A 14,843-nucleotide genomic window follows, 5' to 3' on the forward strand; every position below is an offset into this window, starting at 1 on the left:
GGTGCTCAGAATCGTCTCTAGCTCAGCGTAAGTGCTATCTATGCATTTGCTATTATTGCTGTGATTAATTTGTGCACAGTAAAAGAGAAAATGCCTGGCTAGCACTATTAGGAAGGAAAGTTGTCTGGAAGCATTTGAGGGAAGCTTATTACAGGCCAGTGAGGTAAGAACCAATTATTTCAGTGTTGCAACACCCTATCACTGGATTTAGAAATACCATGACTTTGGCAATTCCCCAGAAAGAAAGTTCTATGTGACACTTGCAGGGGAGGGGAAAAGAGGAGAGGGAGGTTTACATAAAATACAACCAATGTGAACAATATTAATATTTATCTATATTCCTTTAGCATAAATGGGCTCCTTCCCTAGTGTGATCAAAGGTAGGCATGTTTCTCTTACCATAAAACAAACAGAACGTCTTCTCTTGAGCAGACCACTCCTCCCTTCTTTCTTTTATGGTCAAATTCCTCAGAGAAGTCGAAAATCACCACCCAACATTTCCACTGCCCAGTAACTCAGTAACTAGCCTCTCTGTAACCTCTTCAGGTCTGGCTTTTTTTTTTTTTTTTTTTTTTGAGACCAGGTTTCACTTTGTCACCCAGACTGGAGTGAAGTGGTGCAATCAGAGCTCACAGCAGCCTTGAACTCACAGGCATGAACCACTGTACCCAGCCTCTTCTCTCTTTTCTTTCTGTCATTCTACTTTCCAACAGATCCTTTTCTTTTTCCCACCTCCACAGCTTCCAGTTTTCCCCAAGACCTTGTTCTCTGTTTATGCTTCTTCCCTCAGTGACTACATTTGCTTTCACAGGTTAAACTGTTGCCACCATGCTCCCAAAATCTTTTTCTAGGCCTGACGTCACCTGTACTCAAAGTGTGTATTTCAGTTGACCCTAGGACATTCCCATTTTAACGTGAGATTCAATATGTCTCAAAGTGACTTAATATTTAAAATTTTGAAAATCCTTCAGGAAACAAAAACATTTTTGCATAAATACTCAGAGACATATAAGAGGACCTCTCCCCAGGCCAGAGAATCCTATCCCTGCAGGATACCAAATCCACCTGCCTTGTAGGTTTTAAGGAAACTTGCCCCTTACTCTCTGATATGGTTTGGCTGTGTCCCCACCCAAATCTCATCTTGAATTGTAGCTCCCATGATTCTCATGTGTTTGGGAAGAACCAAGTGGGAGGTAATTGAATCATGGGGGCGGGTCTTCCTTGGGCTGTTCTTATGATAATGAATAAGTCTCACGAGATCCGATGGTTTTATAAATGGGAGTTCCCCTGCACACACTCTCTTGCCTGCAGCCATGTAAGATGTGACTTTGCTCCTCCTTGCCTTCCACCATGATTGTGAGGCCTTCCCAGCCATGTGGAACTGTGAGTCAATTAAACTTCTTTCCTTTATAAATTACTCAGACTCAGGAATGTCTTTATTAGCAGTTTGAGAACAGACTAATACACTCTTTGTATATAACTAATCACCAAATTCTAGCTTTCCCCTTCCAGATGTCTCTAGATTTGTCCTTCTTCTGATATTTTTATTACCCTGGTTCAGCCTACCATCCAATGCACACTTATTGGGCACCATCTTCTAGGAACAATGTTAGCTGATGGGGGATACATCAAGGATTAATCCAATCACTGCCTTCAGGGAGCTAACCAGCAGGGAGATGGCCAAGTAACCAGCAGCCATAAGAGGGTGTGATAAATGCTGTTAGAGGCTGTGCAGAGTGCTATAGAGCACAGGGGAGAACTTGAAAACCCAGCCTGAGGGGCCTCTGCACATAGGGGATTCAGATCTGGAGTCCTAATGATCAGGAATTAGCTAGGGAGAGCAGTAGGCATTCCTGGCTAAGGCTGCCAAACAGCATGGTCAAAGGAGAAGAGAGAGCCCAGGCCTGGGGACCTACCTGGGGCTGGAGTGGCTCAGAAGGTAGACTTGTGGGCTCAAGGTGGGAGCTGGTGGAAGATGAGGTCTTTAGCCTCCTCTTTAGGGGAGATCTGGGGCCAGATCAAGAAGACTCTAGAATTCTATAGTGAATGCAGCAGGGGGTGCTATGAGTTTTGAGCACCACCATGACATTACATTAAAAATCCTCAAGGCCTCTGGGAATTGGCTCCATCTAATTTATCCAATCTGAGACTCCTTATAACACATAACCCAAACCTTCTACTCCAAGTTGGTAGAGCACTTCACTCTTCCCTACATGGGCTTGAATTTCAATCAAGAATCATTTATCAAAAACCTCTTATGTGTCAGACACCAAATTTGGCTCAAGGGATCTCTAGGTAAGTGAGACACAGCTCTGCTTCAGTGAGTGGGTCAAAGACCCCTTGACTTCTATGGACGATACGAAGCTTCAACAGAGATCTATGCAAGGAGCAATAGAGGACAAAGCGGAAACCCTCCAACTCTGCTCAAAGACTGCAGTAGGGGCCAGCCAGGGAAGTCTTCACTGGAGAAAGTGCTATTTGAGCCACTTCTTAAAAAATGTAGAGGATTGCTCAGCAGAGCAACTTGAGTGCAGGAGAGTAGACATAAAGTGAAGAAGGCACACCAAAAAGGTATGATCAGGCCGGGCGTGGTGGCTCACACCTGTAATCCCAGCACTTTGAGAGGTCTAGGCAGGTGGATCACCTGAGGTCAGGAGTTTGAGACCAGCCTGGCCAACATGGTGAAATCCTGTCTCTACTAAAAATACAAAAACTAGCCAGGCATGGTGGTATGCACCTATAGTCCCAGCTACTTGGGAGGCTGAGGTAGGAGAATCACTTGAACCCAGAAGGCAGAGGTTGCAGTGAGTCAAGATCGCACCAATGCACTCCAGCCTGGGTGATAGAGTGAGACTCCATCTCAAAAAAAAAAAAAAAAAAAAAAAAAGGCATGATTAGAATCCTTTAAGGAGGATGGTATGGCTAGGTGCAGGAAGAGAGTGGTAGGACCCACAGCCAGAATTCCTGGAAGGCAGGAATTTGGATTGGCTCTGGGCAGCAAGTGCCTTTGCTTATTCTGAGCTTCATATATCCTCATGCTTCCTTCCCCGGGCCTGGCCCAGCCCTGATGATCATTCTTAAGTCAAGCTGAACACCAGCTGGCTCTGTGAAGCCCTCGCTTCCTTTCCCAGCCAGTCCGCACTAGCTATCTTCTTTGAGCTAGCAGATGCTGCTACATACTTTGGCACTTAATTGCTCTCTAATTGTTTCACAGGTGCTGGTTTTGTCTTCCCACTTAGACCTAGGAGCTTCTGGACAGCAGGGACTATACCTCACACTTGGGTTTGTCCCAGAGAGCTGAAGACTCTGTATGTGGCTCACGCATTAAGGGACCAAGGCTGGGAACCACTTCAGCTTCAGAGATCTGATTGAAGGCTTGGATCTGCCTTCTGAATTCTTTCTCACAATGCTAAGAGTGAAATAAACCCATCTGGTTGCAGTAAGTGGACATTCCAGTGTTGTCTGCTGCCTAAGTCTGTGAGCATACAGAGACAAATAAACAGGAGAGTTTTGCTTGCAACACTCAGCAGAACCAAACTTCCTGATGCACAGGAATGAACAATAGAGGCACTGTGCTGGAAACACCTTTCTCAGGGGAGGTGCTCCCTCCTCAGAAACCACACTGAAAACCTGGCAGGGCTGGTTTTGCATTCGGACAATGGCATCTAAATGCTTTTTGCTTTGCTCAGAGCTGTAAACGTCCAAAGGGGTGATCCTCTGCCATCATTTTGGAAGGAAGAATCAGTCAGACCGATAATTAAGCCCATGTGCACAGTCATGGTCATACTGATTGTTAAGATTTATATTATTTTTGGCCCAGCATGGTAGCTCACACGTGTAATTCCAACACTTTGGGAGGCCTAGCCTGGCAGATTACCTAAGGTCAGGAGTTTGAGAGGAGCCTGACCAACATGGTGAAACCCTGTCTCAACTAAAAATACAAAAATTAGCCAGGTATGGTGGTGGGTACCCGTAATCCCAGCTACTTGGGATGCAGAAGCAAGAGAATCACTTGAACCCAGGAGGTGGTGGTTGCAGTGAGCCAAGATCGTGTCATTGCACTCCAGCCTGGGTGACAGAATAAGACTCCATCTCAAAAAAAAAAAAGGAAAGAAATATACATTATTTTTGTACTGCTTGGTAATTAGCTTTTGCCCGGTCCCTCCTCTGGGACCTCCCCTGGAATTTTCCCACAATCCAGTAACTGAATAATTAGCATCTAGTCCCACGGAACTTCTCCCAGGGTCTGCTCCAGGGCTTCCCTTCTGACTGGCTGTGCATGGCTCACTGGGAATTGTTTTCTGCACACAAGAACAAGGGTGAAGTGAGTCAAGGAGTCCAAGAGATCTTGGACACACTTTTCAGAATTCAGAGGGGCTGGGTAAATGCAGAGAAAACTGACGAAACCACACAGGCCCTGCAAGAGCCTGACTGCTCCTGCACGGGAGCTACCCCTAGCATTAGGGGGGAGTCACCAATGTCTCTTCCAGGCACTGAGCAAGAGGGCAGCATTACAGATTCAAGAGGGCAGATTACAATGAGCATTGACCTCATTGATTAGGTCACTGCTCAGCAACAGTATCTGAAGGACACTGGGGTTGCTCTGCATGTTTGCTGGACAGATGTGTTCCTAACGCTAGGTAACAACACTGCTCTCCCTCCTCCAAGCCGCTACCATCGATTCCCACCCAACAGGGCCTCAGCGCCTTCCTGGGGCAAGCACCCTCACTCCCACTACCGTCGATCACCCAAGCCACGGTGTAGTCCCAAACCCACCCTCGCCCCTTAGGAAATGGCTTTCCAATTATGGTTTCACAGGAGCGTAGGCACTGGGCAATGATCTTCACAGGCAGACTTTTGTTTCCTCCCCCCTTAACATAAAGGCCAGCAATATTTACCACAGAGTCTTGGCCAGGGTGCACTGCCTGGTGCTGTGGGGTGGGGTGTTCAGGGATTTTTGTCGAGCAGATCAGTGACTTTCTGGGATTTCCATGGCTCTGCTGGAGATGGCCCTCTGTCTTCCTTTTCCAAGGAAGAAAGTGACTGGGGACAAGCCACCGGCCTCTTCCACAGGGTGGGGGCGAGGGTGACAAAGAGACGGCACAAGAGGGACCCGCTCTGTTTCAAGGCAGGGATGTGAGTGACTTTGTCACTGCCGAGGTCTCCAACCTGCCAGGCACAGGGCATCCACATGACACCCTCACCCCACCCCTGGGCTGAGGGACTCCACGTCTCGCGGGTGCTGTGGGGCAGGGAGCGCCGCCTCCCTGGGAAATAGGGAAATTGGAAATAGACTGGTGAAACAGACCGGGACAGCCCGGGAGGAGGGTGGAGAGGCGTCTGACCGCCGCTGGCAGCCGCGTCCCCGCCCTGCGCCGCCTGTGACTTAGGGCCCCTGCCCGTCCCCTGCCGCTGCAGGGCGCTCACCTCTGGGACGCCTCCCCGCACCGCCGGCGCCTGGGCTCGCTCTTCCCGGCCGCAGAAGTAGCGCCCTCGCCCGGGTTCCTGAAAGCCCCGCAGCCCCGCCCACGTAAGGGCCCACCCACCAGCCAGGCCACGCCCCCATCCCAGGGAAGGGCTTTCTCTGAGGGCTGTGGGAGGCCAGGCCCGGGGAGAGTAAGCAGAGGTTATGTTGCGGCCTCTGTAGACTCCCACAGTATCCATCGAGATGACCCAGGTCAACACTGCCCCTTCCCATCCTCTCCTCATCGTACAGAGGAGGAAACCCAGGCCGAAGACCTGAAGTGTTGTCCAAAAGCACAGCCGGGTCAAAGAGGAGCTCCATCTCATGTTCTCTGACTCCAAATCTGGTGCTTCTTCAGCTAGACTAAACTTCAGGCTCAAATGTGAAGATTACAATGACACGCTCCTGTCAGCAGAATCTACTGCATATATTTGGGAGCTGGGATGTTTGAGAAGGAAGCCCCGATTTTGTGTGGAGGACCAGAGAGAAGACAGACCCTTCCTGTCCTCTAAGAACAGTGCTCCTTCTGCCCTAACTTCTCTTTTCCTTTTTCTCACCCCCTCTGCTGTTGGGGTTTGCTAAAACTTTCAGGAAAAGGAACATATCAAAAGAAAGAAATGGACACCCCAGAGGCCCTGCAACCAAAGGGTTAAAAGGAGGTAGCCTTATGAGAAGTGGAGTGGCTTTCTGGGGTGAAACCCAGTTCAAGGACAGAAATGGCACTGTCTTAGTTAAGACTGGTGGTGGGGGAAGCCTGGGGGTGGGGTGCAGACTGCAGGCGGAGGAGCTCCCTGCCACCTGCCACTTGGGTGTAATCGCAGAGCAGCTGACACTCCCCACTCACTGCCTAGAGGAGCTTGGCGATAGGATCGGGGGAGGTGGGAAAGATAGGTGTAAAACAAAGTCTGGCACTTAATTACAGCGCAAAGATCTCATTATAGAGTCTTCTCAGCTCCCCTCCTCGGCTGGCAGCTTGAAGCCTGAGTGACAAATAGCCTAAGTAGGTCTCCAAGGGCTGCATGTAGAGGGATGAAGCCACCTCCCTGCCCACCCGAACCCCACTGTGGGGGCTTGTGGAGAGGGAGGGGGGTGTTCACAATCTGATATATTCAGGGGGGAGTGAGGAGGTCTGTAAGGGCACCTAGAAAGTAGTAAGAGCTAGGAGTCACAGTGGCCCTAGCCTGACATAAATAACACCTTGCTGGGGCAATCCCAGTGTTCCCTCTTTTGGTAGTGGAAGCGAGGGCAAGGCTGGGGACAGCTTGACGTGTGGCACTATTTACCTCGCATCATAGGTGGACACTGCAAGACCAGCAGGGCCTGGCTCACCATGGGGCTTTGTGAAGATGTGGGAGAGAGGAGCCTTCCGGGCGTGTTACGGCCTTCCAGGAACTTCCAAAGTCCCCCTCCCCAGGGTGGCATCTGGCTTTGGATACTGGTTTCTGTCACTGAGCTCCAGGGACTCATGTCACACCTGGAAGAACTCTTAGATTCTGTCTGCCTAGCCATGTCTTCCAACAGCCGAGGTCACTGAGGAAGAGGACAACTTCCACCTGAACAGCCAGGGCAGCTTAGGGTCTTCTCACATGCGACCCTTGAAATGCACTTCCATTATTTTTCTTCTGTATGTTCAGGAGAAGGGGGCTGGTGATCAGAGCTTTTGCTGAGTAGGGACAGAAGGGTTGTCACTTGCTTTTTTCTCCACTGAAACCTAGAGTAGCACATACATCCTCAGGGTGCCATGTGGTGCTCACAGGCAGAGCCCTATCAGAGGTTCTTGTCGCTCCCACATGTTAAACCTTCAGTGCCTTCCCTATGAACTACCCCATCATCTGGCCCCTGACAACTTCTCTAGGCTTGTCTACTCCCAGCCCCCACCTCCCAGGCCCCAGCCTCAGCAGCTGCCTTCCACTTGCTTAAGGTCTTCACATATGCTGTTCCTTCTGCCTGGAATGCTCTTTCTCCATGACTTTGCATGGCTTACTCCTACCCATCTTTTAGTGTTACCTCTAATGTAACTTCTTCAAAGAAACTTCCTTAACTGTTCTATCTAAATTAGGTCCCGACTGGGCACAGTGGCTCACGCCTGTAATCCCAGCACTTTGGGAGGCTGAGGTGGGTGGATCACGAGGTCAGGAGTTCGAGACCAGCCTGACCAGCATGGTGAAACCCCGTATCTACTAAAAATACAAAAATTAGCCAGGTGTGGGGGTGTGTGCCTGTAATCACAGCTACTTAGGAGGCTGAGGCAGGAGAATAGCTTGAACCCTGGAGGTGGAGGTTGCAGTGAGCCGAGATGGCACCACTGCACTCCAACCTGGGTGACAGAGTGAGACTCCATTTCAAAAAAAAAAAAAGTTTCTATTGTTATTCTTCCTCTTTATAGCCTGTTCTTTTCCTTCAAGACTCTGACTTCAAATGATTATTTTTACGTGGATATGTTTATCGGTTCAAAGTCAGTCTGTCCTTCATATTTAACAGATTTAATAGACTGTAAGTTTCATGAGAGTAGGGGCCATGTCTAATTTGTTCACTTCAAATCCAGTATCTGACAAGTGTTTCCCAATAAATATTTGTTGATGAATGCATGAGTGAATGAATGATACCAGCAATCTTCATTTTAAAGGATAAAATTAGAACTCAATAAACTTGTAAACATAAGCAGCAGTGACTATTTCTATTAAAAAAAAAAAAGGAGGCAACCAAAACAAGATTCAAGGAAATACAAATACCAAGCTTTATCAGGTACTTCTTAACACTAACCATCCATTCAACAAATGTATGTTAAGCTTCCATAGCCCTTGTGCTTCTTGCCAGAAATACAAATCTAAATATGATCTGGCTCTCAGGAGCCTGGGGGAGTGGGGGTGGGCATGTAAATAAATAGTTATAATGTAATTTGATAAATGCTGTAATAATACATGTGCCTAACTCTGCCTGGAAGCGCCTACATCTGGGACTTGATGTAGTTGCTGGAGTAAAAAGAAAATGATTTTTGTCAGCTGGACAGGGCAGAGGGAGGGCATTCTGGGCAGAGGGAGGGCATTCTGGGCAGGAGAGGAATGAAGGCTCATTTGGGAACTGACGGTGGTTTGGTAAATGGAATGCAGGTTGTGTGTGTGTAAGTGAGTGCAGTGTGTTTGGTAAATGGAGTGCAGGCAAATGGAGTGTGGAGGTGGGAGAAGCTCTAGGTAGGCAGTCGCCAGATTACACATTCATGCACCTGCGTTCTGCTGAAGAGTTTGGACTTTGCTCTGGCTCCCTGTGAAGTTTGGGATCCACGGGATGGTGTTAAGCAATGGCGTGACACCACACCTTCATGTTTCTGTACAAGAAGTTATAACCCTAATGGCAGTGCGTAGAATGAGTGGAATGAGAGATGGGATGATTAGTAGAAAGTAAGCCCGGTTGGGAGACTACTGCAATTGTCTAAGCCAAGATAATGAGTCTAAATGAGAGCAGTGGCATTCATTCATTTCTGTTGATAAATATTTTCGATGCTTAGCTTTTGATGATAAATATTTTTTGATGCTTAAAATATATTTTGATGCGTAATATTATACCCTACCACCATGCTAGGGTGTAATAGAACTTAGAAAAGAACAGGACACATAGTAAGCACTCAATAAATATTGGCTATTAATATTAATATTGACTATTAATATTATACCCTACCACCATGGTACCACCATGCTAGGTGGTATAATAGTCAATATTTATTGAGAGCTTACCATGTGCCCTGTTCTTTTCTAAGTACCATACATACATTAACTGATTCAACCCTCACCACAACCCTGTGAATCAGTACTATGACCATCCCCCATTTTACCAATGGGGAAACTGAGGGAGAAGAGGTCACATAACTTTCACTTACTTAGATAGTTAATAATTGACAGGATCAGGATTTGAATCAGGTAATTGGGCTCCAGAATTCATGCTGTTAAGCACTATCCATTACTGATGTTGTGGTAATGAACAAGCTGCACAAGGTCCCTGGTCTCATGGAACCTACATTCTGGCATTGGAGACGTGGAGGAGAAGACAGAGTGGGGCAAGGTTTAGATTGTAGAATCAGAAAAAATGATCCTTGTAAGAGAAAGAGTGGTCAGGGCAATTTCACAAGACACTGGCTTTGTGATTGGTGGATGGTTGTATCAGTCATGGAGTTAGAAAATACAAGTTAGGGGTGGTAGGGTGGTAGCAGGTGAACTTGGAGGGATGAGTTCAGTTTGGGGTAAACTGGTGTTGGACTGTCTGTGGGATATGGAGGTGAAGCCATCGAGTGAGCAGTTGAACTCATGTGTCCAGAGCATAGAAGAGATGTTTATATGGAGACAATAGGGGGGCATCAAGATGGGGATACCGTTGAAGACATAGGTGGAAAACAATAGCTAGAAGACAGGCTTAGCCCAAGAATTCAAAAAGGGAAAGACTGATAAATTCAACTGTCTTAATAAGACCTTGTGTTTATCAAAAGACAGATTTAAAAGAGTAAAAAGATAGGAAACAAAACTGGAGAAGATGCTTGCAACACATGTAACTGTCAAAGCCCAAGCATGCAGATTAAATTAAGAAACCATACAAATCAGTAAGAAAAGTCAATAGAAAAACAGACAAAAGATACAGGCAGATACTTCATAAAACAGGAAATCCAAGATGACCAATAAATAAATGAAAAAGGGCCAGACCTCATTAGTAATCTTAGAAATGCAAATTAAAGCTATAATACATCACATATTACATAAGTCATAGTGGCCAAAAATAAAATATCTGGTAATAAAAAGTGTTGGTGATGATACAGAGAAACCAGAATTCTCACTTGCTGCTAGTGGGAATTGGTATAACCACTTGGGGAAAGTTTCGCATTGTCATGGAAAGTTGAAGATTCACATGCCCTAAGACCTAAAAACTCCATGCCGAGGTGCATAACCTGATATGCTTGTATGCCACAATATATATATGAAAATCTGTAAGGCAGCATTGTTTGTTATCTCCTTTGTACTGACAGCGTCTATGATAGCCCTCTAAGGTTTCTGCCTCCTGGTGTTCATGCCTTTCTGTAATCTTCTCTCCTTAAGTGTGAACTGGACCTAGTGACTCCTTCTAACAAATACAGCATGACAAAATTGATGAGTTATCGCTTCTGAGATTAGATTATAAAAGGATGTGACTTCTGCCTTGCTCATACTCTCTCTCTGGCCCTTTTGCTTGCTTGTTTTCATGAAGCTGGCTGCCATATTGTCGGCTGCCCTATGGAAGGACCCATATGGCAAGGATTCAAGGGAGGCCTTTTGCCAACAGCTGGTGAGCGACTGAAGCCATCAGTCTAACAGCCTGTGAAAAATTGGTTCTTGCCAACAACCACTTGAGTGAATTTAACATTGAATCATCTCCTACTCAAACCTTAAGATGAGATCATAGCCCCAGCTAACACCTCGATTACAGTCTTGTGAGAGACCAGAGCCAGAGGACCGACCTAGGCCATGCCTGGAGTCTTAATCTACAGAAACTGTCACATAATACATGGTGTTTTAATCCACTATGTTTTGGCATGATTTGTCACACAGCAATAGATAACTAATACAAATCTCCAAACTAGAAGTCCCTCAAATGTCCATCAAAAGTAGAATAGATAAACTGGGCTGGGCTCAGTGTCACATGTTTGAGCCCAGGAGTTCCAGACTGTACTGTGCAATGACCACACTATGAACAGCCACTTCACTCCAACCTAGGCAACATAGTGAGAGGCAAACTCTAAAAATAAAAAATAAAAAAATCCAAGTAGAATGGATAAATTGCAGATCAATAATGGTCATGATGGCGCATTAGACATTGGAAAGGATATTCAGCAACATGGATGAAGCATACAAACATGTGTTCAACAAAAGAATGAAGACTCAGAATAATAGGTAAACGTTATTTTATTCATATAAAATTCAAAACAGGTGAAGCTAAATTATGCACACATAAGTAGGTGATAATATGATTTTAAAAGATCAAGAAAATGATTATTGCAGAAGTCAGGGTGACCAAAGGGAGTAGGCATTATTGAGAAAAAGGCCCAGGGGTCTATTAGGGTAGAGGAATGTTCTGTTTCTTGGCCTAGGGGATGGTTACATAAGGGTTTGCTTTATCATTGTTCATGACAATGTGAAGTTATATTAAATGTACTTTTATATATGTGTAATATATTTCACATTTGAAAAATTACAAAAGAGAGAAAGGAAGAAACAAAGAATGTAGAAAGAAAAAACAGGAGAAAAATCAAAAGAGAGGAACTAGGAGTCATTGAATGAATTTCAAGGTGGGAGTGGTCAATGGTGTCAACTGTTCTAGAGACAAATACCAAAAGAAGTGAAGTTTCCCCATTGGATGTGACAAGTTGCAGGTTTGCAGGCATGATCCCGAGATGGCCCTCCAGATTCCCATCTTTGGCACCCCTCTCCTTTTTTGTGGGTGGGACCCGTGACTATAGTGGGATCTTTGCTCCCTTGATTAGGTTCTGTTATATAAGTCTCCATCTGAGCAGACTGTCTAGCAGTTCACAGCTGGCCTTAAAAAAGCAAATGGCCATGTTGTGAACTATTGCTCTCAGGTCCTGGCTGCACGGCCCTCTGCAAAGGCTAAGAGTGACCCTCACCGACCTGCAATGACAACATAGGATGTCAGTTCTACAGCTACAAGAAACTGGATTCTGCCAACAACCCCAAGCTCCAGAAGGAATGCAGCCCAGCAAACACCCTGATTTCAGCCTGTAAGACCCTGAGCAGGGATCCCAGCTACACTATGCCTGGATTCCCCTTGTAACTGTGAGATAATAAATGGCTATTTTTTGTGTGTGAATACATTTCTTGTATTTTGTTATGCAGTAGGAGAAAATAAATATAGTAGGTCATCAATGACCTAAGGGTAGGGTGATTGAGATCATGTGAAGTCTTTAAAATAGGATTATGATATACTTTCCCTACCCTGTGGTCCTTCTGCCTGGATTTAATAAAGCCTCCTTCACTTTGTTACCTGACACATTTGGCTCAAATCAATCTTGACTTCCACCCTGTGCTGCCATAACACCTCATTCATGTCACTGGCTATACTTTGCACCTTGAATCTAAATTCAGTCCTGTTCACTGCCCCTGCCAGGCTGTGAGCTCCAAGAAAGCAGGACTCTTTCCAGAGTTTTCTTTACATCCTTGGCTCTGGGTATGACACATGATGAATGCTCAATAAGTGTTGACCAAAGGAGTGACCCAAAGAAGGGCCAAGACTCCTGGCCCTTCATCATGCCCAGGGGAACCAGGCTTTGGGGATGTAGGGAGTGGACGTTCTTTGTGGCAGCTTCAGGCTTCTGAGGTGGTGCCACTCATATGTCAGGTAATTTGAAAACCCTGGAAGAACTTATGGGTGACTGTGGTTGTCCTCTCTCCAGGGCCAGTTGGCTGCACTCCACGGAAAAGGAGCCCACGGAGAGGACAGCTGGGTTGGCCTTGTCTACTGTTGGCCTCAAATCTGAGGAGTAAATGTTTCTAATAGCCTCTTGGCACGGTTATTTTGGAGCTCCTCAGCACTGTCAATTACTTGAGAGCATGAAACAGTTGGAGGACTCAGGGATATCACAAAAACGGTGTCATTCTGGTTTTATAACTGAATCTCAGAAGAATCCTTTCGCCAGTACTCTAGGTTAGGAAAGAAAATAGCTACTTGGCTTTGCTTACACTCCGCTTAAGGTGAATTGATGTCCATTTTGTTCAGGGCTAGATTTCTGTTATTTTGGAAATATCCCCTGTTGGATGTTAATTGCTTCCTTTTATACAGGGTCTCAAGCCATCCTCCCTCCTCACTCAGTCTCCCAAGTAGCTGGGGCTGCAGGCAAGCACTGCCATGCCCAGCTAATATTTTTGATTTTTAGTAGAGACAAGGTCCCTCTATGTTGTCCAGGCTGGTCTTGAACTCTTGAATGCAAGCAAGCCTCCCACTTCAGCCTCCCTAAATACTAGGATAATAGGTTGGGTGTGAGCCATTGTTTACCTTTCCTGGATACTCTTGCTTCCACTCTACCTACCTCTACTCCTTCCCAGTCCCCATTCAAGGTGGAATGCCTCTTACCTTGCTCATGAGTGCCCAGAAGTTGAGACGAGGCAGGTCCACCCCTCTGCGAACCACGTATCTGAAATCGCAGTTGCCGGCATAGCCACAGCGTGGCCAACATGGTATTGCAGGGTTGTTCATTCTGCAGATTTTCTAGTGGGCCAAGGGCTCTGGTCCCAAGAGAGGCGTGTGATGGCAGAGGGTATGGGCACTTTTCTTCCATCAAGGCTTCATTGTGCTGCCTTGGCAAATCCAATAATCAGAAGGTGAGTTATTCTCTTTTTCCCTTTTCTTCTGCTTATGTCATGAGCATGAATTGTTTTCTTCTCTCTCAATCTTCATCTTCTCCCAAATTGTTGCTGCATTTGTGTCAGGGAACACGTCTCTGTTGAGACCTATATGTCACACACACACTTTCTACCAACCCTCTTGCTCTTCCCACGGGGTGCTTAGGAGGTTAAAAGAGCTCCCTGCAGGGCAATGACCAAGAACAGAAAAGCGTATAATTGGAGTGCAGTTATGTTCTGTGGCGTGTTGGAGGGAGGCTCCCCTATTAGATGAGCTACCATCTGCCTCAGGAGCCTTCAGTTGCCTGGGTCTTGGGGCTTTTGTGCCATCTCCTCCCTGTAGCTGTCAGGAGGAGGATGGGTGGGGTGGAAGCAAGGGTTCCATGACCTTGCTTCACTCAGACTTGATGCCCTTTTAAGTAATCAAGTTGCAAAATAACCTCAGATGATATTGCAATTTGGGTTCCTCAAAAACCACACTGCAATAAAAAAAGTTCTCCTTTTTAATCCACTTGACCTGGAAACAGTTTGACCCAGTAGGTGGCCATTTCCTCTAAGCTGTTTTCTCCCTTTGTTCCTGACCTTTTTCTCACAGCTCTTCACGAGATCCAGAAATACCATTTTCTCTCTGAAATTAACTCCGCTGCTCACTTCCATGACCTGGAGGTCCCTGTGTGCTTCCAGTCTTAAGGGGAGGCCATGTTGAGGCTGTCTTGGATGACTGCTCACTGCCCACAGTTAATAGACACAAAGGTTTATCCAGGCTTTCCTTCGAGCTTTCTCTTGTATCCAGTTCTTTATCTCTGGTCTCATCCACCTTGCCCTAGTCCAGGTCCTCATCTCTTCATTTGTTCACTTAACACCTGCTTATTGAAACCCAGCTTCGATAAATCTCAACAGTGATCTGAGCTCGAGAGCCTGCTAGACCTGCACTCAAAGCCCATGCTTATCTGTGTGACACTGATGGATTTTTCCATTTCTCTAAACCTCAGTTTTTGATCTGTAAA

The 14,843-nt window shown here is 46.2% G+C and overlaps 1 protein-coding gene across 6 annotated transcripts in view; it reads right to left on the reverse strand.

The window, feature by feature from the left end:
• Window positions 1–14,224, reverse strand: part of TLR5 (toll like receptor 5) — a 37,397-nt gene extending 23,173 nt beyond the window's left edge. For 2 of the 6 annotated variants that reach the window (XM_012459743.2, XM_021677307.2), the window contains exon 1: window positions 13,568–14,224. The gene's annotated coding sequence lies outside the window, so the exon portion shown is untranslated. Of the gene's footprint in view, window positions 1–3,970; window positions 4,093–4,898; window positions 5,132–5,427; window positions 5,509–13,567 lie in introns of those variants that run through there. The other 4 variants (XM_064383544.1, XM_021677306.2, XM_012459741.2 and 1 more) reach the window with 4 other exon arrangements.
• Window positions 14,225–14,843: the final 619 nt, after the last annotated feature.

The sequence above is a fragment of the Aotus nancymaae genome, unplaced genomic scaffold (assembly GCF_030222135.1).
Source record: "Aotus nancymaae isolate 86718 unplaced genomic scaffold, 86718_ANA_hifiasm-v0.15.2.pri h1tg000032l_0, whole genome shotgun sequence".
Lineage (NCBI taxonomy): Eukaryota > Metazoa > Chordata > Mammalia > Primates > Aotidae > Aotus > Aotus nancymaae.